At 42.0% G+C, this 23,197-nt stretch overlaps 1 protein-coding gene across 1 annotated transcript in view; it reads right to left on the reverse strand.

The window, feature by feature from the left end:
• The window catches only part of PLEKHG1 (pleckstrin homology and RhoGEF domain containing G1), a 130,388-nt gene extending 122,316 nt beyond the window's left edge, over nt 1–8,072 (reverse strand). Inside the window, exon 1 of the mRNA XM_074896564.1 lies at nt 7,746–8,072. The gene's annotated coding sequence lies outside the window, so the exon portion shown is untranslated. The remainder of the gene's footprint in view (nt 1–7,745) is intronic.
• Between the last annotated feature and the right edge of the window lie 15,125 nt (nt 8,073–23,197).

Genomic DNA, 23,197 nt, shown 5'->3' on the forward strand with positions numbered 1-23,197 from the left:
ATCTGAGTCAGTGCTTATGCGGCACTTCGGATGAAAAAACTGCTTTGGAGGGACCTGGAAGGTGCAAGACCCAAATTCGTTGTCTGCATTTCACAACAGAGCTGATTCTTTGGCAGGACCCCCTGCTGCAGAGTTGCAGAAAGAATCTCTTCAGTGTCATTTCTTCTGGATCTGTACTGTGCATGGGAGCAGCAGGATGGCTTAGCTGTGAGATTGAAGAACTTGAGTGATGTTACTGGCGTGTACAGCTATGACCGAGGACGCACACCTGTTGGTAACAGGCCATGCTACCAAAGAGAGTGACGTTGCAGATAAAGTGGCAAAGTGCAAGCTGCAGTAATGGAGATCACAGGCTGAGTCACTACGCAGGAGATCAGGTCTAAACTCTGGTCAGCATGGCACATGCCTTGGCAAACCACTCTGTCCTTCACACAAAAAGAAAGACGGGGTTTTCCTGATGCTCTATTCTGCATATCTCTGCTGGCAGACATTAGGAAAGAGGAAAGTGATTCCTGAAGGGAAGGTCTGCAGAAAGCCTGGTCCTTTTCAGCTGAAAAAATTGCCTAGCACTGACTCTCCTAGCATATAGAGATCTCTGATACCAGTTTAGGAACAATGTCATCTAAAGCAGTGGAGGAGCAGAAGCATGCCAAGATACTTCCCTATAAATCATAAAGAAACCTTGGAGATGACATGGTTGTTGATGCCCTCAGGAATTACTATCTTTCCTTTAATAACAGATCATAAAAATTCCACAGTAGATTATCAAAAAGCCTACACTGTGCCTGATACTAGGTGCTGCAGGTAGATGTTTGGAAGTTAATGGCTTTCCTGGAAATCTGGGAAAAACTCAAAAGGTTAAACGAGTTCAAGCTCAGGAGAAGATATTAGAGATGATACCATCCTACCACAAGACAGAAGAGACTTCACGGCATAACTAGCCTGATAAGGCAAGGATTGTAAAAGGCTACATCCAGTGAGGAGAGTGACAAGTGGGCCTGTCTGCCTGCAGGACAGAGACAGCAACCTCCTCAAGGCAGCAGGAGCAGAAAATGGCCAAGACAGATCAAATCAGACATTTATGACTTCAGAGTCATCTAACACGAGAGAGACTGATAATTATCAGAGAAGACTGATGGAAAGGAGAAATTAAAAACTTCGTATGCTGGTACTATACGAGGGAAGGCAAGCTGTCTCTCCAAATTCAATAATGATTCATTGTTAAATACAGCTTTGTCTACCATTCAAATAGGCTAAGACTGCTGATCCTTCAGAGGAATTAGTGTTTCTGCAATGGGCTGAAGTCTATGATGACATCACTCAGACACTAAGGTATGACAGCTCTCTGAGCAACCACACAAGGTATGTTATCAGAATAATGACAAGGAATTGGAAAGTAAACAGTGACAAAGCTTCACAACCCTTTGAGTGTGAAGCATGCTAATCTCAGCAGCACCAAACCTGCTTGCAAGTTAAAACGATGTTTCGGCTAATATTAACTTGGTTGCAGTTTAAACAGCAAGTGGAAAGCTTTGCGCATACTGAAATGATAAGATTACAGACTTGCATAGTAAGTACTTCTTCATTTCACCCATCTATTCTCAAAATTATTTACAAAGAAGGAGTTATAATTTTTCCTTCATACCAAGTATCAAGGACACAAAACATGATGTTACTTTTAGACTGAAGTACCACAGATCAGTGACAGCAGCAGAAAGCAAGTCGTTCTGCCACTGTGTTTCTGAAATGCACCGAGACCTCAGCTGTGAACCTGGACTCACTAGGATAGGCAAGAGAAATAAAATTTAAAAAAAAAAAAAAAACAAAGAAAAACAGCAAGTTGATACTGGTACATAGAAATCACAACAAAGCTGCAGCAGACGCTGTACCTAATCTTAGGGGACATGCAGGGGGGTAAACATTGGTAAATACTTGGTAAACAAAGGAGAGTTTATAGGAGGTTAGGGAGGAAAACTTGCCTCTGTTTACAGATAACTCCACCTAACACAAGCGGAGGCATGGGAGAAAGTACAATCGCTAGAGCCTATGCACTAAATCTAGGAGATAGAGACGACTCATGTGGGCTGACTAAAGGCAGAATCTGACCTTGAAGCCCACACCCAGGTGACCGTTAAAGGAAGCTGGCTGTTAAGCCATCCCTGACAGTGCTTCTTAGGGCAATCCAAACAGCCTGCTCTTTCCTGAGCTAGGTATCAAGGTTTTATCTACAATGACTCTGAGTAAGCAACTGAGCAGGTTGTCACTGTTCCCGTGACACCCTTTTCACCTCTGCTCAGTGCTTCCAGCAAGAGGACGCATGCATCCTATCAGCAGGAAACATTAGCTGCACGATACTGATGCCTGGGGCATAATCCTGAAATGTCTGAATGGATATGAACGTTCAAATATTTCAATATTAACATTCATTAAGTTAGGTTTTAAAACATCTGGGCAGGGCTCATATGCAAGTTTCTACAGAATGCATGCTTACAGGAATAGACTTGGCACCACTTGCAGTCTGAAACTCAATGACAGAGCAGGCAAGCAAGACTTAGAGGATTCAAGGTTAATTAGCACTGCTTCAGTCACAAGTTTGCATGGGAAACAGCTGCTAGCCCAAGCCATACCTGTTCACTACACTTACAAGACACACATGCAGCTTCCACTAGCATAACTACCCATGGTCCCGTAGAGGACTAGGAAGCAGGACAAGTGGAGTTTATGCCAAGGAAGGATGGAAGGAAGAGAGAGAACAAGTCAAATGCATCAAGTCTCTCCTAGGTAAGTTTTTAAACCAACACCTTCCTTTCTATTTTCACAGCAATGCTCTGCATCATGATTAGCAAGAACACAGGCAGTGACCACCTTCATATTCAGGTCCCTCAGAAGGCACCTCAGTCAGCAGCTGACACTGGTTTTAAGCAGCTTGTAACTTTGCTTGAGCAGCTGCTTCTTTCAGGCCTCCTTGATAAGTATCAGTAGCTTTTCCCTCCATTTCCTTCCCCAGTCCACCCTGACTAGGCCCCTTTCTTTTCCTGCAGTTGTAATCAAATTTGCAGTTAAACCTATTTTAGGCCAAGTTCATATAAACTCGACTTTTGGTGAATCTGACTAGACAGACTTAGTTGATACAACCACCACAACTTAAAAAAAAAAAAAAAAACCAACAAAAAACAACCACTTTATCCTTGGAGTGACTTGAGAAACTTCTAAACTATGAGATACTTTGTCACACACACACACCCCCCTTTAGAAACCGAATTAACAAAACAGGTTTGCTGATACTTTTAAGTTATTATTTAATCAGTTCACATTCCTCTCTTATATTCTCAACCACATATATAAAAGGCTCCCATACTTCCAATCATAACTGTTGCCACTGCACTGGTGGTGTGCCTAAGACTGACTTTACCTCTTCACTCACTCTGCCCGTTCCCCCCTAGGTTTTGTGATTCCACCCGCTCACTCTGACGTGTGATGTTTTTGTAAAGCCCCAAGTCTTGGAGCTATGACATCTCATGGTAATCTCATCTTTTCTTTCAGAAAAGAAGCTTCTGTGCATTACAGTTACAACAAAAGAACTGGAAAAATATTACTTTAATAGGCTTAAAATCCAAAAGGAACTGAAAAATATCACAAGATTAATGGTTAATAAACCAAACTCACAAGTTCGGGAAGTCTGAGCTATGACTGGGATGGGGAGGACACTGTTTGGGATTGGTGATGCAGCACAACTCTTCAGGTGGTTTTGGTTAGTCTCCCAGAATGAGAGGCTTAATCAACTATTAAATGAGCAGCTACTGGAAATGCTTTGAAAAGCATCTTTAAAAAAGGGGGGGAGGGGGGAACTAGAGGGTCCATGTCCTCTGCATTCTCAGTTTACAAGCTTTCTTCCACTTTTTTCCTTATTGCCAGTCCTACAAACAAAAACTGTGTAACCACAGTAATGCAAGTTCTCAAAAATAACCATTCAGCAATACCTCTGCAAATCTTTCCACCACTCTAGACTTTGCTGAGGGGATGCAATAATTCTTTTCTCCCCCCCCCCTTTAACACTACAAAAGCAAAATGTTTACAGTAAGCGGTAAGACATTTCGTTGCCTCCACAAGCAAAAATTCCAGCTTGTTGTAAGAGGACCGCCATATACAATCACTACTACTACAAATTACTTCAGTAGACATTACATTACTAGTAACTTATAATTCCCACAGCTTCATAGATGTCTAATCTGAGAAACACTTCTCAGTCCTGCAAACAGCTCCCTTTATCTTCAGACTGGATGTTTCAGTTATTTCCTGACTCAGTCATCTGACCCTATGACTTGGAGTACATCAGGAGGCCATGCTGAACATCATCTCCAACTGCCACCCAGCCACGTGGCGCCTTACTCTTCAGCATCCCATGCTCCAAAGGCCATGAGCTGCAGCTCTGGCTTGGCTGGGGAGAGACTTAGCGGTACCCAGCAACTGCTGGAGTGGCAATCAAACATGAGGGAAACAAACAAATAAATAAAAAACAACAGTTGAATGAGTCTTTGGCATACTTTAATAAGCGTGCTAAACATCTGTTAAAAGATTGTTATTTGGGACTTCTTTAAAAAAAAATAATTACGAGATAAAACCAAATAAACTGTCCATTCTGAGTTCACATTTTCTAGTATTCTTCCCAGGTAACTGTTTTGGTTTGGGTCGGTCTTTTTTAAATGCAAAGGGCACACACATATTTTAGAGACGATACCTCTGTACAAAACTTTTTTTTCAATAGCAGTATCTCAGACTAATCTGTGGAAATCTTCAAAATTACTAAGAGCAGATTTTGTAACTGTTGTTCTTGTTAGCCCTGTCTTTGGGCTGATCTAAAAAGTACTCACCAGACCCTACAAGTTGCATGGGTAATGCTACCACAGAGCTTCAGCTAGTCCTGTTCCCAATCTTTTCAGTAAGGTAAAATGACAGAAGTCACAATCACAATTACAGTTCTGTTGGTGTTACATGGTTAAGAAAACAGATCAGCTTTGCACTGCAGAGTTTGCATTGAAAGATAATAAAGCTTCAAGTATGTGCCTTCATCAGTTACTATAACCCTATCTAGTTTGCAGGGCCTGAATTGGAGCCTTTCCTGAGTTAAAGCCAAGAAATCACAAGCATAGGACAGGCAGAGGATGACAGGTATATGGCTATCCAAACAAACACACACGAGGAAGCTTTCAAACATGCACACTGCTCCAAATGACTTAGCAAAAATACTAACACCAGTGCCACATGAAAAACTTCATCAGTGAAAGGTTCAACCATACCAACATATACAGGTATCAGTAGCAAAAAGTACCATGCGCTCATTGCATACCTACAGTACTTGTTTAATAAGTAAACAGATATTCCCACTTCCCTTCTAGCTTTAGCCTTTTAGGTCATAACAAAATAAAATAAAACCCACACAACCCCATAAAAACACACCCACAAAAAACCCCAACAAAATTAAACAAAACAAAAACACCCCTCAAAAAAACCACACCACAAAGGAAGGTACTAAGAGCTCAGTTGATTAGCTCCAAACTTTTTCTACTGGGCACAGTTTATACCAAGGCCTCATAGTCAGCCACTTTAGGCCCCAAGTATGCCTTTGGACAGCTAACTTGTGTTCTCACATCCTGCCCAGGGAAAAAGGAGAACACATTAGCAGATGTCCTGAAATCACAAGAGCTGCCAACAAACTAAGTTCACTGCTTTAAGATTTCAAAAGCTGCACATTCTTAACACCTACCCTGACTTAAAAATCAAGTCAGTACTGTCTTTGCAAGATGTTATTAAGACTATAAATTACAAGCCAATTTGACTACACACCTATTTTTTCTTCTTTTTCTTTTTTTGAAAATCATAAGTAAAACAAAAAAAATGACACATTAACACCTAGTGTTGGAACCATGACACGCCTTTGCAGGGATGCACTCAGTCATACGGCCACAGGTCGACACTGTTTGCCTAGAACTTCTAGGTCTGTGAGAAAAAGCCAGAATTCCTGTAAATGAACACATTTAAGACTGAACCTTTTATTGGAGTGCTTTGTATCATTTCTAGTTTGCCAACTGAGACCACAGAGGAGAAGTTGAGAGTCAAAGTTTAATAGCTAAGCATCTGGACGGACCAGAGAACAATACCAATATTCATTAAGAGGCCAGTTTCAAACTGCCATCTCATATTTTCAAGACAAGCGTCCTATTAATACATTTTCTAACCTTAGCATAACTCTTATGTTTTCATCTCAAAGCACCCACACACGTTGGTAAAGAGTTCCCAAAATTATGACAACTACGTGCCATACACACACACACAAAAAAAAAAATTAAAAATAAATCGCAAGGAACCTATATATTGTGCCTTGCCAACCACAGTGAATTACACAGCCAGGAGTTGCTACAGCCAGATTTAGCTTTGTAGAGGCTAACAGGATTCCTTTATAAATTTAGCTAGAGGCACGGGCAACAAACGCTTGTGGAAATTTGAACCGCAACTCTCCAGCAGCGGAGACTGTTCCCTCCAAGAATGAAACAGTAGCAAAAGACGACTATTAGTAGGCTCTTATTACACAGCTTTCAAAACACCTATAAGTCATCAGGTTCTCTAGGCAGCATTATTAAATCGCTGAAGTACCAGCAAACATTAAAGGAAAAAAGCAAGGCCACAGCTGTTTCCAAGCCTGCCAATTAATAATTAAAAGGAGAAAAAAAGCCAACTGAAGAGAGACGGTATTGGAAGCCAGCTGAATGTACAGCTAAGTTTGTTTCAGGTCCTTTTTCTTCATATTTTGAGCACTGCGGCTTGTGAAGAAAGAAGGAAACGAGTGCCTCGGGTCTGTCAACGCTAACCGAAGGATGAGCTCTGAAGGGCTCCTCGTTCAATAAGAGGGACAAGGACTGGGACACGCAACCCACAAAGCGGGGAAAAGGCAAAGGCAGGAGATGGGGAAACGCACCCGGGGTCCCACAGCGCGGCAGGACACTGCTCTGCCCCCTCTGCCCCTTCCTCTTCTTCCCTCCCCAGAATAAAACGTTCCTGCCGCTTAACTATAAGCTCAATCATATTTTTAACCCTTTAGGCCACGCTCACCACAATCCCATTGATGTTACGTTAAACCACCAAAATTAAGGGTTTTTTTTGGAACAGAGTTTTCCAGAATATACAGGTTTGCTACAGCCAAAACCTATAACGCCGTGCGCTTTTATCCTATGTCAAAATAAACACCTCCTCCCTCCCCAAAAAGCCTTCAGCCCCCGGCCCAGCCCGGCGAGTCGCCGGCCCGCCGCGGCCCCGGGGGCGCGGCTGCCCCCTCCGCTCCGGCGAGCGCCGGGACGCGCAGCGCAGCGGCGGGCAAAGCCAGCAGCCACCGGGGGGCAAAGCCAGCAGCCCAGCCGGGGGGCAAAGCCAGCAGCCCAGCCGGGGGGCAAAGCCAGCAGCCCAGCCGGGGGGCAAAGCCAGCAGCCCAGCCGGGAGCCCGGCGCACGGTGCCCGCTGCCAGCGGCGGGGCGGGGGGCGGCGGTGCTCGCACAAAGCCTGCGGACACGAAACGCAGACCCCAGGGGCCGGGAGCTGGGGCCGCCGCCCCCCCTCGGGGGGTTGCAGGGCACCGGGTGCCTCTCCCCGGCCGCTGCCGCCCCCCCCCCCCCGGGCCCCGCCGCCCCCTCCCCCGCGCGAACAAAGCCCCCGCGCGAACAAAGCCCCCGCGCGAACAAAGCCCCCGCGCTCACCGGCCGCCGTCCTCTGCCCTCGCACGCCGCCCCTCCTCCCGTTTAAAATCCAGGGGCGGGGGTGCGGGCCGGGGGGTGCGGGCGGCTATCGCCCCCGCCGGTAACTCGTTCAGCGGCAGCGCCGGGTATCCCCCTCGCAGCGCCCGTGGCCGCGCCCCGGCTCCCTCCGTGCGCTCGGGCTCCGGGCAGCGGCTTAATCTCCAAACTTCCTCCTCCTCCCGTCCGGGCAGGGGAGTCTGCGAAACTCCCCTCCTCCATGCAGCTCCCGCAGCCCAGCCGCTGCCTCAGCCCCTCCCCAGGGAGGCCCGGCCCGGAGCCGGGCTGCAACTGACTCCGCTCCCCTTCTTCTTCTTCTCCTCCTCCTCCCCGCGCGGAGGCTGGGAAAGGGGAGGGAAGAGAGATTAACCACTCGGACTTGTCTCTGGAGCCGAGCCAAAGACAGCAGTCGGATTACAGCCCCGGGAAGAAGAAGGGAGGAAAAAGGGGGGAGAGAAAAAAATAATTTAGAAAAAAAATCAGCTACTGTTTTCATGCAGAGAGCCAGCACTCGGCTTTCCCTCCCTCCCTCAGCTGTCAGGGCACCGCACTCCCGGGCGCCCCATTCCCGCCTCGCCGAGCGCTCCCCCGGCTCCTCGTAGCGGGTTTTAAATTCAGTGACCTAACGCACAACACTGGTACTAAACGGTGAGAGCTTCGGTAAGTGGGTCCGAATTGCCAAAATGCGAAGAGGGCAAGTCCACCCTGAAATATAGCCCGTAAAAAGAAAATTCAAAGACGTTGTAGAGACTACACCTGCCTCCTGGCAGTCCGCCTGGCCATCTTCTTTGAAAGGGTGAGTTTAAAGTTACTTTTTCATTTATTTATTTTAATGTTGTGTAAAACGCACAAAGAGAGAACGCGCTTAAATAAAGCCTGAATTTTTCATACGTGTTCAGTGGTCCTTATTCTTCTGAGCCCTAACAAAATCCTTGGTTTCCTGTAAAACCTTTCTCCATACTTCACATTCAGTAAAGCTCTATTGCTTTGTTCTGTGTAACGTAGTTTCTCCTGCTACTCATACTAATATAGAGTACGTAGAATATGAGGAAATTAAGGAGGTCATCATTTTAAGATGTCAAAACAAGTAATTACAGCAGTAATTCAGAAAAGCAGGAAGTTTCAGTGTTTACCCTCATCTTACCTGTTCTCACTGGAATCCTTAAAAAAAAAAAAAAAATCAATAAAAAAAAGCTCTGACAAAGTCTGTTTCTGTACCATTAATTCAAAAACCCAGAGCTCTTTCCCAACATGTACATTGAATATGCTTCAGACCAGTCCTGAATTTTAAGATGAACACATTTATGAATTATTTTGGCCATATTTCAAACTGAAGGTTTGCATTTAATAAGTGAGACTATATTAGCTTCTCAACTAAAGGAAAAAAAAAAAACATCTCAAGTGTTTTAATGACAGCCATTCTTATGCATAACATTTATTCACATTGCAGAATCAGAGCACAGTTATCACCAAGGAGTAAGTCCTGCTGCACCCCTCCTTCCTTGCGAACCGTCACTGTCCTGTCAGGCAGGAAAGGCAGACCACAGAAGGCTGGAGTCCATAGTTAGTATTCTGGAATGGTGCTCTACAAAGTCATTCAACAGGGCAAACTGGGAAAGGGCAAGTAATTTCAAATGTGACCAGTAGCTCCACTAAACCCAGCCCACTGGTCATGACCTCCCACACTGCATGGCTACTCCATGTCTGAATTCAACATCTGACCGAGCATGTATCCTTGCCTCAGCACGCTACTCTCTGACCTTCTGCTAGGGACAAAAATTTGGCCTGTGTTTGTATGCCAATTAATAAAAGAAAAAAGAGGCAGCAAAAACCTCTCTCATGGAACTACTGGGAGTAAAGAATTCATAACTTTCCCACTGGGGGAATCAGGGACTGTTTTTTCTTCATGAGTAGATCTTTCAAATATGATAATAAAACAAACTACTGGTTGATGCATTTAACTTGGGCCAAATTAAAACAAATGAAAATGCACGCACATCCCCAAATGGGAAATATAAGAACAAACCCCCCTAAACCACAGAGTATTCCAAGTTCCTTTAAGAAACTGTACAGTCTCTGCAAATATGTTTTAAAGGCCTTACATGATCTGTTCCATATGGAGCGTGTTTTTCTCAGTGCTGTGACTAACAGGAAAAATCTTCAAGAGGAGAAGTCTCTTCCTCTCTCTTCATCCTTCTACCTCCCTTTCCCCCAAAGGACTGATCATGAGCCAGTCTGGTTTCTGTTTTCTTGTGCTAAAAATAGTGTTCCAGTGGACTGACCAAATACCTCCAGTTTTATGTCCACTGACTGATAGAGTCCAATCGTTGTTGCAGAAAGGATGATAGAGGTTTAAACCTACAGCTTTACAACACCGTGATACAGCACAGTGTGCCTGAAGAACCACCCCTTTTTGGAGGAATTAGATACATGGACAAAGTGTGGAAACTCTTATCTCTGAAGGCAATCCAGGTGACTACTGGGAAAAGGGCATAAGCAACAAGGAGGCTGCAGGCAGGCAAAACTTCTACCTGGGTATTGCCTGTGGAACAGGTGGCCTGTGGCAGAGGAGAGAGCACCATGCATTGGGGGGTTCCCAAACAGCTTCCTCAGTCACCCTCAGCAGCGCTTCTGGGCACAAGCGAGAGACAAGCCTCCGCTCCCCCCACCTCCATCTTTTTCAGGACATAGATTTTTCTACTCACTCTCACACCATCTCTCATAGCCTCACACAATAGGGTCTCCACCTGCCACTCACACAGAAGGTGGAATCCTGCTCCATCCATCAGATATTCACCTCTGTCCCTCCTGCTGCCCCTGCAGTCAGGAACATGCACCGCTGATGAGTGACTTGCCTTCATGTACCACTTGAAAGTGGTTTGCTTACTACAGTTGGGGACCTGTAACCTAACATTATCTTCCCCTTTGGGATTTTCCTTTTTTTCTAAGAAGTCTGCTTATATCAACCAGTCTATCAATAGGTTTGCACATGTAACGCACAATCTCAAACATCATAGCATTTCTTTACATCACCAGGACTGAATTGCACCAGTCATCATGTTAACATTTTTCTCATTTTGGCTGTGACTCAGCAAAACAACTGTAAGCAATGCTTTTAAATGTACAGAAATCTGTGTCACTGCAGTTTTGCTGACTGATGATGAATTTCAGCATTCGCTTGTAGAGAAGCACAAGTTTATCTGTTCCAAGTTAGAATTTGGCCAAAAAAAAAATAATCTGTCCCTACAGTAGCAGAAAACTGCTTGTAAAGACATCCCCCATACACACTTAAAATACAAAAAGACACATCCCAGATTTGATTGTTTGGTGAGGGGAGGGGATCTGTAGAAGCAAGAAGCTGCATTCATGCCATGTAATCTTAACCTGGGCACTCCCCAGTCTGCCTACAATAAAAAAAAATAAAAAAAAATCTGCAATGCGCTCCTTGCCTAGTGTCCAAATTAATTATTCCACCTACGATACAATTTAATTGGCAGGCACAGGTACACTCATTTGCTTTGCAAAGCAATATTGTTAAGTGTGGGGTTTTTTAGAGCTATACTGTTTAATAGAACATAGTCTTTCATGTATACTAATGCCAAGGAGTACAGCCATTCCAGTAATTATATGTTCCAGTAAAATAATTAATATCAAATAAAATGCTATCATACCTACTTTATGCCTGGGTCCTGTAGGTATTCAGTTAACTCCAAGTTGATGAGATACCCCTGTGAAAAAAAAAAATGGAAGCATATTTAAGTCTTTACAGCAACAGCTGCTAAAACTTTTAATCACAGACTACAAAGTTCAAAGTGTCTCTTACTCCCAATCTTACTACAAAGTTTAAGTGGAAGTACTTTAAATACAAGATGACTTTGCATGTCACTTGCCTTGGGAAACAAATAGTGTACATAAAGAATAGGAGTAAGATGAAGAAGTTTAGTGGTTACAAGTATGAAGAGACTGTCAACATAAGAAAAGAACAAGATACTGTACAGAAGGAACTGACTGAAAATCTTTGTAGGGAGAGGGTTTGATTCCTTCTTTGTCTGGGAATGCTTCTATGCAGAAGTAAACATCTTTGAGATCACTTGCTTTTCCACATAGAAACACTGCTTGGATCCTCCACAAAAGCAACTGTATTTCATACAAAAAGCATGCAGACCAGCTGCAGTTTTCACAAAATAGACTCTGGTAAATTCAAAAGCTAGCACAATTATGTTGGCAGCTCAGGTCTCAAATTCCTTACAAGTCTTGGTCCTTAAGCACAACCTCCACTTCATATGCTTTCTTAAGTATTGTGATAAATAACAGCCTTCTACATTTCCCATCCATACTCCTCCAGAAAGTTTTTCTACTGGCTTATTCCTGAAAATATTTGCATATACATCCTTGCAAACAAAAAACATGTTTCCATCTTACAAGGGCTTATCTTCTTCCCAGTGAAATTTTCTTTGGAGTATTTTAGATTATATGGTTAGAACTGAGCAGTTAATTTCAGCCTTGTGGACAAGGATGGGCTTCAGTCACCCTACTCTGGAATAAAGTCACCACTAGTTCTGTATTCCTCATATCAAAGCCACCGGGTAAGGATGACCACTGCAACCCCTCCAGGATGCAGGATGCTTACCTCTTTTTCTTTTGACAGGACATTCAAAAGCACTCAAAATAAAGCAGAAGCAGGATCCCAACTGTTCCCTCTTCAGTTACTCACATAGCAGACATGCTTACTGGACACACAGGAGGTGCTTGCTTCTCAAAATGCAAGCATCCCTTTTTAGCTTAAATTGATTAGTCAGAGTAAGAGTGTTAAGACATGTCACGAGGAGGCCTTTGGTTTGTGTGTCTGATTTAGGGGCTGCAAGATCGTGCCCTTTAAAAGGATTTTTCCTTGCTGCATGCTTTGTGGTGAGTCCACATACACAAAAAAGAAGGCTCAAATCTGAGGTCTTAAGAGCACAACAAGAATACATTAGAGTCCTTTAGGCAGCAACCAAGTTACTTTTCAACACTGCTAATGCAGGTTGCTCAGATGGCAGATGAGCTCACCCAATTAGAGTAATCCACTCCAATTTAAAAGAAACTCCTTCAAACATGTAACCGCTGGTTTCTTCTGGCTCATCTAGGTTATTAAAAGAACTTTTACTACTTACCTGAAAATCCTGTGGTTCTCTACTTTCAGTGGTACCTTTTAAAGCACAATGCTCCACGATAATTAGACTAATTGTTTTAAACTACCATCTGAGTAATGAGTAATAACCATGCTTTTTTTTAGGCAATAAACTAAATTCAGCCCCTGGCTAACTGCTCCGAGATCACCAACCAGTCCCTGGACTACTTCTCTCAAGCATAACTGGACCAAGATTCTCCCTTGTCTGGTTTGCTGCCATCAAAGAGCAACAACTCCAGAGCAGGCAGGTAGTAAGGGCAGTTCCCTGGGCATAGATCGGAGAGGATCCCGAGGGGCAGATTTGCAATAGGGAGCTAGCTAAGAGGACTGTAATCTCCTTTACTGTATCGCTGTCTAATGCAGCACGCATTCCCAATCACCTATCAGATAACTGCTGTGCCACTGTCCAGCTGTCCCAATCCTCATCAAAGCTGCATCCTGTGCCCTCCTAAGCTACTAGCACAGCAAAAAGCTGTCGGAGGAAAGACTTGCCTATGTTTTAGTAAATTCTGGGAGTGGCAGAAGCCAATCAGGTCATGGGCAGCAGGCATAATTCATCAGAGCCCTCAGGCAAGTTTAAATTACACTGAACAACTCATGCTCAGCCGCTGCAGACTGGTCAGGGGAAGGTGGCATATCACATGCTACCAAGACAGAACAAAGATTTAACAAAGCCACTCTGGTTTCATTCTGCACATATCTACACTAGTGCAGACAAGGCAATGGAAAAGGAAGTCCCAAAGCTTTATCAGGAGTTGTAACAATCAGGGCTGTTAACCCCCAACTGGGAACGTGTGTTGATCTCGGTCAGTACTTATCCAGGAGGAGGATGTAATCCCTAAAATGACTGATGAAAAGACAGAAAATCTCTTACAGTTTTTGCAGATCTTACTACCTGCAGTATGGATAGATGCTTTTGATAGTTCTTTAATAGTTGCACATAGCATACTAAAATTGCAAAGTACTTTAAACAGAGGGGAAAAAAATGTCAATACCTCAACCTCAGATAAGGGCAGTTGGGTGCAAAAGAGAGACCTCAGTGAAATAATGAAATAAAGAAGAAAAAAGTGGAAAAAAAGCAAAACAACAATAAAAGAGCCCTGAAGTGCTATGGTCAGTCATTTGTTATGATATGTGACGTTAATTCCTTTTGTTTAAAGTAGAAGGTTAGCATAAAAGGCTGGTACAGGAGTAAAATCCAAAATTAAAACTAGAAACAACATCATTTAGGAAAGCAAGTTATTGCAGCATCTTATAAATACGTGTTTATGTGACATGGCCTATATTGATTATTCTATCTCTGGTCACAAAACAATTATCTATATAAAAATATGAAATTTGTATGTTAATGTAACAGAAAAAGTTCCCGATAATTCTGAGGCATAACTGAGTATCAGTTTTCAATGTTTTGAAAGAAGAATTTCACCAGTCAAGCAGCCAGAACGCTGTATTATTATTGCAGATGCAAGAGTGACCAAATAAAGTCACATCAAAAATTGGAGTCTTTGGAAATAGCAGATCAAAGACTCCCAGAGTTTTCAGAGTGTCCCAGAGACAACAATATGCAGCTTTCACTGAATACTGTTACTAGATTACTGTGCTATCTAGAGATACGTCAGATGAAATCACCTTCAGAATATCTTTTTCCTAGTCACACACAAAGCAACTGATGCAAGAAAGAAACAAAAGACTGTTCCATTTCCTCAAGCCTTCAACTTTGTGATACATCTGGCCCAGAACAGTGTCCCACTACATCACTTTGACTGAAAAAAAAGCCAACAAACACTTACATCTGTTAACTGCCTGTAAATCTAAGCAGCTGTGTTGTGAGTCATTTCAGGACTGGCTAATAATTGAATAAACAATTGTAATTGTGCTCCATGAAACTCTCATGTTTTCTTTCAGTCTTGGCATCTCCTTTCATGAAAGCTGTACAAGTTAGGGTGCAACCACCGAAATTCAGTCAGCTATGACAATGTTTACCTAATATCTCTACTCTACCAACCATCGTGAAGCACATCCTGGTTCGGGGCAATTAATAGTAATAATTTCCAAATATTCCAAATCCAGCGATCGGAAACTTACGTACAGAGTGATATTTTTGAAGGCTGTCAGATAACAGTGCCATTTATTATTTATACTGCAATAATTATTATTTATGCTGCAATAATGCTTACACAGTGACAAAGGCACTGAATGCAGCACTTTTGGAAAATTAAAAGGTGGTCCCTACACCAGAGAATTTACAATCTAAGGGGTGTTAAGCATGTCCTGAACTTTTGAGTAAATAGCTTAAATTTCAACTGGAAATGAGGTCTTTTTTTTTTTTCTAGATGAGTGGTCTTCAACCTATGGTCTACTTTTAGGAGACCTTGAAAGCTAACTGATAAAAGGAGGTTTACTTTGGAAGACTTAGATTCACTTTACAGGGGTCCACAAATTTGGAACAGATTGAAAATACTAATCCAGATGGATTTGTAAACTATGCCATGGAATTGCCTTCTTGTTCAATTTTTTGATGGGATTATAACTACATGACTGTCTAAACAAGAGAAGGCAGTCACCCTGGCAAGTGTACTGAGAGAGATGCTGAAAGGAGGCAATATCCCCAAGCTCCCCTGACTTCTGCTGCCTTCCAGCAAAAGACTCATCTGTGCAGACTGAACAGTTAGCAGCAGCAACTGGAAATAAACTAAGAGAGATGGGCCTAGGAGCCAAAAGATCTCACCTTGGTTCTGCAAAGTGTTAGAATAAAACCAAGCTCTAGGGTCTGTAAAATTCCACAGATTTTACTAGTAGATAAGGTAATTCCTGTTAAACCTCATGAGGTTTATAGGAAAAGTCTGTAATATCAAGATTCTCTCCTGTTGAGCAGATAGCTTTGTTGCTATGGCTAATTCAGCCTATGGTATCTTTGCCAAGGCTATAAACAAAGTCTCAGGCTGTTTTATTGACACAAATACTGCTGGAAAAAGCTCTGACGCCGCTCCAGCTGCACATTTCTTTTCACCTACAAGACACTGCTATAGGTTGCACAAGACTTCTTAGTTTATCTAGTCAAAAAAACCAGGAGTTCTTCTGCCCGGAGGCTAAATTTGCTTTGATACTTAACAACTATCTGGTTTGCTATTCCTGGAGGAAGGTCCTCGCAGCTGTGCTTCCCAAAAGACAACCACATCAGTGTTGCATACTGCTGCACAGAGCTCCCCTTAAAAAGAGTGTATGCTAATAAGGTTAGGAGATATCCTGGTAGAGGAACAAGTCCAAAAGCGCAGAGACAGCCAGGGGCGAAACAGAGCGTCCCAGAGCTGACAGAATAAAGAAAAAAAGCTAAACAAGGCTGGCAAGTCTGTAAATTTGTTTTCTACCTGTAAAGTGAAGGTCTGTTTTAACTACAACGTGTTGTTATGGCCAACAGATATTACAATTATTTTTCTGACTCTTGTGGACTGGTATGACATAAAACTGATTCACTGGAAAGCAATACCTATAGATGCGGCCACTATTGTTTGCTTCTTTGTATAAAAACAAGCGAGTCACAGAGATCGTTCTTTGTCTACCACACAGCTGATGTGCATGGTAGACAAAAAACCACTTTTTCAGCATGTTTCTCAGAATGAGGTCCCTTTTGACAGTAGTAAACAAGCAAAGGAAGATCTTTATTTAAATCCACATTAGAAGCGGAACATTTGTTTTTTCTACCTTAATCTCTTGAACCATGTAAAGTAGTCCTTTTTTCTACTTCTTTAATTTTCATTTTAAAAAACCACACTTTTATGCTGCCTTTCTTTAAGCCCAGGACCATGTATTTTGACAGACTGAATCTATGGGTCTATTATATGTTTCCACAAAACAAATTAAGCCACATGCTTGTTAAAGTTGGTTGTTCCCGTCTTGGGGAAAATTATTTAGCAACTGGGGAAAAAAGAAGAGAATTGCCCCACAAAACTAAATAACTTGACAATCTCGCTCACTCTACCCTTTTGCCGCCTTTCTCATTTTTTAAATTCTTTGTGGGGATCTTGGACTGATCATGACTATTCTATCACCGCATTCCCTGATGCTCCAGGCCAAATGTTTTTGCATAGAAGCAGAACAGAATTTCAGAAGTAACCATGAAAATGGAATAAAAGTCCCTAGAAAGAAAGAGACCTCAGATTTTATCTTACATTACCCATCTTGTTTCTTTGGCATATTAGCAAACATATAGCACCACATTTTACAAAGATAAAACACCAAGTCTAGAAAACACTGTGCTGCAAGCAGGTTTTCCATGTAGAACACAAAGCATGAAGGCAGACATTTAAGGGTTATAGCAGGAAGGTACTGATGGAAGATAAATAGGCTAAGAAAAGGGCGGAAAAAAACATAATTTCTGATCTGCCCCATATCTCTTTCTGGAAGGCTGGCCTTCCTACCTAGGAGGATACTCAAAGCAGAAGAAGTAGAACAAAAATATTACTCTCCAAAGGGCAATCAGAGAGAGAGCGCATACACACATGCTTCCTTTTGAGTAGACTTCCCTCAGTATTGCCTCAGCTGTCTGCTGAGCCCTCATGGAAGAACTTTCCTTTTTATTAAAACAAGTAATAAAAACCTTCCTCTTCATATTTTGGAGGCAGTAACTCTCCTCAGTGCCAGCAGTTTTCAAACCTCTCCCCGCTCCATACAGACTTTGCACTGAGCCCTGCTTTTGTTTCATGGCACTGAATCACTTGGGCCACTGGGCATCATGCAGCACTGGAGATGCTGGTGTGCTGCATCCCGCCCATTTGCCACTCAGCATGACCTTCCAGGACTCGGCTTCATGCAGGTTGTGTACCCACCTTGGCTGGGACCTTACAGATCTGGACAGCTTAGGCAGTGCTGTTCTACCTAAAGCCCATCAGTAATTAAAGTGCAGTCACTCGTCAAGTCGGTCTCTGCCTGAAGACAGTTCTCAGCACCTCCAGGCTAAAGGGGGATATATACACACTGTAGATGCACTGCTTGAGTTTGCCATACTACTCTAGTGCTAAATTACAGGCATATGTGGAATGAGGTTAATCAGAAGAAAATTCGTATTCTTTCATTTGCAGAACACTCTGGTTTTGGACAGTGCTGCTAAAACAAGTAGTAAAAGGAAATTAAAATTAGCTCTGGATATTTCTCTCAAGAAAAAAGGTTCCTTCCAAAATTCCAGTGAAAATTGGCTTTGACCTGGCAGATTTATGAGGCTTTGAATCTTTCAGTTGGAGCCTAAGCAATAGTTTGTTTTGTGTTTAAAATAATAATACTCCTTAACTGAGGCAAAGAGGGGCGGTGACACCACTATTTATGGCTTGTTGTCCCTCTCAGTTTCTGCACAGGGAATGCAGCTGGACTGGTTGCTAGTTTTACAATTACTGCACGCTTTTCGTATTAGCAATCCTCACGTATTGAAAAACCACAAAACTGCTCCTCCAGAACAGAGGATTAATTAAAATGAAGAGCTTTGTGAAAATGATGTTTTCAGTTGCTGTTTCTTTTCTTTTTGAAGCCATTTATGTGCATTTGCTCCAAATTTCTGAATTTTCCCCCCAAACCATGAATACTAGAAACTTCTAAGTCATTCTGAGATCTTCATACATTTTAAGATTCTGTCATTAGAGGCCAGATAAAAAGCACTAAATATCACTGTATTAGCAATAAACTGCCAGTCACCAGCATAGAAACTTGACAGAACTCTTCTGTCTTCTCAAATGGTTTTCTACATGAAGTGCTGGAAGTTTAGAAAGCTGAAAATATCACAAAAAGTTTGCACAACATTTTTGACAGATGAACATACAAATATAGTTTAAAATTTAGTGTTGCCTTTCTTTTATGATTGCTTAAAGTTTGTTTAACCTGAGGTTTTCTGAATGTGCTGAAAGTACTTCTTTCTGTACAACCTCCTAACAATTGGCTCAGTAATGTACTTTGCCTTTTCTAAGTGGAGATAGTGAATAAAATGGAATTTTTTTCTTATTGAAAGGGCAAATATCTTTGTTTCTACTTATGTATAAGACTTCAAGAGCTGCAGAATCAATAGGCTGTTTCATATCCCATCATCAGCAGATACTGGGCTGAAAGCCAGTTTCTTCACTAAGGCTTTGTTTAGCCTACAGTTTTGGTTGTACTGTAATTCTAGTTAATTGATTGCTTGTTTGTTTGAGTTAGCACAATTGAAAATGGTAATGTAGACATCCAAGAAATATTTGGGGCAGAACAGTTCATTAATTAAAGTTAGAGCATGTCTAAAACCAGACCAGGTGAGGTTGGATATAACCCCTCCCACCTAACACTCAGGAACTCCTCATCTGCCTGGGGTCTGCTGCACTGATGGAAGTGAGCTCAAGTCAGGACCCAGGGTGTGATACGTCATTTTTTGATTACAGATGAAAGCAAACAGAATCCCCACAGACAAAGCAAAACCAGTTCCCAGCACCAAAGGGAGACAGGATGATGCACTCACTAAAAAAGCAAAAGCAGGTGCACTGAAGCACCTTACCTGCATTAGTGCAGATAGCTGAAGCAGCCAAAGGGTACTGCAACTAAACCTTTCCTTTCACCTCTACTTTACATCTGAGTGTGAAAGAAGCTGTTGTTTTCTGCCATTTTACTTGTAATGACCACAGCACAGTCATGGATGGTTCCTCAAGCAGGACAGAACTGTGCAAAGCAGAACCATTCTTCTACCAACAAAAATATCAAGAATATGAACAGACACATACAATTACATTTATGCACCTGAATGAAGAAAGATGATAGTCATTCTGATATGAACGTAACAAGCTAAAATGCTAGAATTTTTAGTACTAGCCTATGAAATGTGCTGGATAAGTAAAGGCATTACTGTTCTGGATACGCATTATGGTGTTTTGGACCAATTTAATAAAAAACCTGAAAAAATGGTACCGTTATTTAAGAGGCTCCTTTAAGAGGACTTGCAGTTCAGGATCCCATGGTGTAATTGCAGTCCCACTGGTGGATGCTGTAACATAGATGGGATTTGGATGTGTTTTCTGTTCCATTGTCTGACTTTACCCCCGCATAGCATGGTTCACTATGTGACACAATGGGTTGAGTCTTCACTGCTGTTTAGCTTTCACCACCCATAGAAGAGATGTAATGATAGAAAATTGTAACTTTGAGTCTCACAGTGTAATGAGTTTGTAATAGCCAGGCTGGAATTTGAGCACTGGCCTCTTGACTCCTAGCTATGTGTTTTAACCCCAAAACCACATGTTTCCCACTGATGAGCTTGCATACTGTCTAATATTGCTGTTACAAGTCAACAAGTCATGAACTTCATGACAAAGGTTGCATCTGACTTCAGAAACCAGATAATACTATACATACCTCTTCTGGAGAGTGGATGTCAGGCGTGACTCTCTTATCTTTGGAATGGCTGACAGCAGCTCATGGCAAACGGTTTGGGAAAACTTACATTTCCTCTCTTTCCTCTTGTACACATCAGTAAAAAAACTTTAGTGTACTTATGATGGACTGAACTCAAACAGAGCTGGTCTCTGCCACCTAAACTCTACCCAGCACAGAGTGACATAAGCAGTTTTCAGAATGCAGAATGGTTAATGACAGCTTAGTGTGGGGATGCCGAGAGACTCAGACCCATGACAGATGCATGTGAAAAGGCCGGTGAACAGGGGCTGATCAGGTCTGAGAAAACAAATCCCATCACTGAAATCAGTGAAAGCTGCTGACAATTGGTTTTGCACACAGAAGCTATTTCTAAACATGAAAAAACTTAACTGCTACTAACCATGCTTCTCTGTTTCCTCTTCCTCTTCTCACAACCACCACCTTCCTGCCATGGTTAAAAAGGAAATCTGGAAGTAGGAAACAAGTCAAGAGGCAGCCCCACCTTTATGTACAGAGAATTCTATGTTCCATGGAAGTGTCATTCTTAAAATAAGGAGAGTGTTTCAAGTTTCAATCTTTTTTATTAATAAATTGAACTTCACTGGTCAGCGATTATATTGATCAATTTATTCTATTTTATATGTTTGACCTCCTTATCCTAGGAGATCAACACCCCAAAATCAGATGACAGATGTGGCCCCTGAGAGTTTATCTGACATGTGAGGACAGAGAACAGATGGCTAGAGGTGAGATTAAAGAAACAATTATGTCCTTTGAATGAACAGACAAAGGTTTTAGACTATTTGCGCGTTGCTTGACTGTCTTCTCATTTCTGTCACACAGGTTTCTCTCCTCGGAGTACAGCAAAACATAAAAAAAACTTGTTTATTCAACAAGTTTACAAGAGTAAAACAAGAGTAAAATTGTTTATATGTATATTAAGAGTAAAACCAATGCTGTAACAGCAGCAGATTGGCTAAATTAACAGTCCTACAACTCCTTCCCCTAGAAGCCTCAGCCCCAAACCACTCAAACAACTTGATACTCTCATTTTTTTTTTCCTTAATAGTATAACATTAGAAGGGATGCCTTGATTGGTGCAGCTTCCCTGTTAAATCAGACACTCTAAAATAAGGAAAACTTTAAGGAACAACAACTCCATATCAAACACTACCCTTGCTAATCAAGTTAAAGAGACTGCTCTGTATTTTTACAGTATAATGACAAATTGCATGAGATGTACACTGCCCTAGAAAAAAGACCAGGCAGAACACTAAGCCAGCAGTAGTTTTTCCCCGCAATGTGAGGTAAGGGAGATGGTAAGTCTGACTCTTGATTCACAGTTCACGCGCCTTCAACAAGGGCTTAGTCTCATTTTCAGTCATCGAGAGGCCTTCAACTTTCTTGTTCCTGGCATATACCAGGAATTTCCCGTGTATTTATGGAAGCCACAATGAGTTTGTACTGAATCCTCCAAGAAGAGCTTGTACTGTAAGAGGGACAAAGAAAAAAATCACCTTGCATGGGAGCCAGCACAGCATATCAATTGAAACAATGGTCAGTGGCCCAGCCAAGTGTATGCAGCATGGATGGGAAATCCCAGCCCTGAGACAGCAGCCTTCCTGACCATCCCTCACCCATGAGAGTCAATCTTCTGTTCCACTGCGCTTGGCAGTGCTTTGTTCTTCGTCTTTAAATCACTTCAAGAAAAACAGATTAATAAGAACCATATGTTAAGCCTGTTTGAGAAACACTGTCTCCTTATTAGAAGATGCTACAGGGAGGGACCTACAGGCTATATACTATGGAAATCATTATCATACTTTTGAAGCTTCAGTTAATAGTGTTTCTGTAACGTAGTGAAAGACTGTGTTGTCTATGTTAAAAAAATACAGAATTTAACAGCAGAGTACAATATTTTTTTCAGAAACGTTTACAGAAATGTGTTTAATTTAGTTAAATCCATGCAATTTTGTGTGTAAGCAAGGGTTGAAAATAAGTATAAAATTATTCTGAAAGAAAACATGCATAGTCTTCGTAATATGTAAGTCATTCTTATTAAACAGATTGTAGTTAAAACACCATATATCAAGATGGGTGGAGTTTTCCTAGTGGAGGCTCTGAAATAGTTTCCTCCTAACAAAACTTCAGAATCCTTTTGTCAGCACATATGATTTCCTGTGTTCTTTGCTGTATTCCAAAAGCCAAAATACGCATCTTATTGTAACAAAACTCCTGGTTTACCAAGACAAACAAACAAGCAAACAGATCTGCATGGTGTCAGTACTACAGGCAGCTTTTTGTATTTGTTGGAAGATCTCATTGGGTTACGGAACAATAATTATTTGTAGGCATGCTCAAACATTTTCAACATAGATTGCAATAAAAAATATCTAAGACCTTTCCTCTTGTAGCTGCAAGATTGAAATCGCCAGTAGTAAACTTAAAACTGACCATTAGTTCAACTTTGTCACATGATATGCAGCTATGCAAAACCAAGCCTGTTGATAAAGTGAAGATCAGCATCCTAGAATGCCACAATAAGACTGCTCCCTCTCTATGGAAGATAGTTGTTGCTCCATCAGTGAAATACATTTACTACTCTGTGTCACTGTTAATAGGGATATATTGGGGACAGAATATTTGAAGTAAAATCTCTAGCAAAAGCAGTAAGTGGACAGACTGTCAGAATTAAGACAGAAATTGGGCCAGCCTAGAGTTTTAGAAGCTTCTAGGCTCCAGTTCCACAAGACAATTTAATAATTTATTAAGATGTGGTTCCATGAGCAACCTAGTGTCCTACGGTGTTCACAAAGACGAAGTCTCACCCTGCCCTGGTCTCTCTTCTCCCCTGCCCTGTTCCCAC

The sequence above is a fragment of the Athene noctua genome, chromosome 1 (assembly GCF_965140245.1).
Source record: "Athene noctua chromosome 1, bAthNoc1.hap1.1, whole genome shotgun sequence".
In the NCBI taxonomy this organism is placed as follows: Eukaryota; Metazoa; Chordata; class Aves; order Strigiformes; family Strigidae; genus Athene; species Athene noctua.